Genomic DNA, 703 nt, shown 5'->3' with positions numbered 1-703 from the left:
CTGCTATTCATAAGGTTTACATGACTAAATATTTGGAAGTAGTCTGTTTCTCCTTCTTCCTAGTTTGTCTTCATCTGGAAGCTCAGTTGAAGTTTGTTCACCATGGGTGACCCTGCTGGTCTTTATAATACTGCTGGAATAGCAACATGCAAGCCACCAGAGTATGACAAGCTGATAGTGGTAGAGAAATAGAATCTTTGATGTGATGAAAAATGTGGAGTTATTCACTACAGATTACCTAGGTCATCTGTACTGGTAAGCCTGTGCTTACCTTTCTTATTGGCTAATTTGACACTGGCTTCTAGAAGGAGAACTCTTGTAAAGGTTGAGTCACCAAGTTTGTCTTGTTGAATTTTGGAGTCAGAGAATAATTCTTTTTGCTGGTTTTGAATAGAAGTGAATAACCCTCTGGAGCAAACATTGGACTCTGATGGTTTCCTGCGTATTCAGGTTTATCATTCCAACCTTGTTTGCTCCTAATCATGAAATCAGATCTTCATGTTTGGTTCTGAGCTGAGGAGTCAGTGTTGCATTCAACCAGACACGGAACATGAGGTAGAGACCAACGGTTTGTTTCCACACATCATTTTCTGTTATCTTTTGGGCGTATGGCTGGACTGTACCCACAGCCTCTCTCACAGTTTGGTTGATTCACGGTGGAATGATAGCCAGTGGAGCGTGGTTTGAAGTCCCATAAACCCGC

Source organism: Chrysochloris asiatica, unplaced genomic scaffold (assembly GCF_000296735.1).
Source record: "Chrysochloris asiatica unplaced genomic scaffold, ChrAsi1.0 scaffold00044, whole genome shotgun sequence".
In the NCBI taxonomy this organism is placed as follows: domain Eukaryota; kingdom Metazoa; phylum Chordata; class Mammalia; order Afrosoricida; family Chrysochloridae; genus Chrysochloris; species Chrysochloris asiatica.
The sequence above is the reverse complement of the archived record's forward strand: the minus strand, read 5'-3'. Positions refer to the sequence as shown.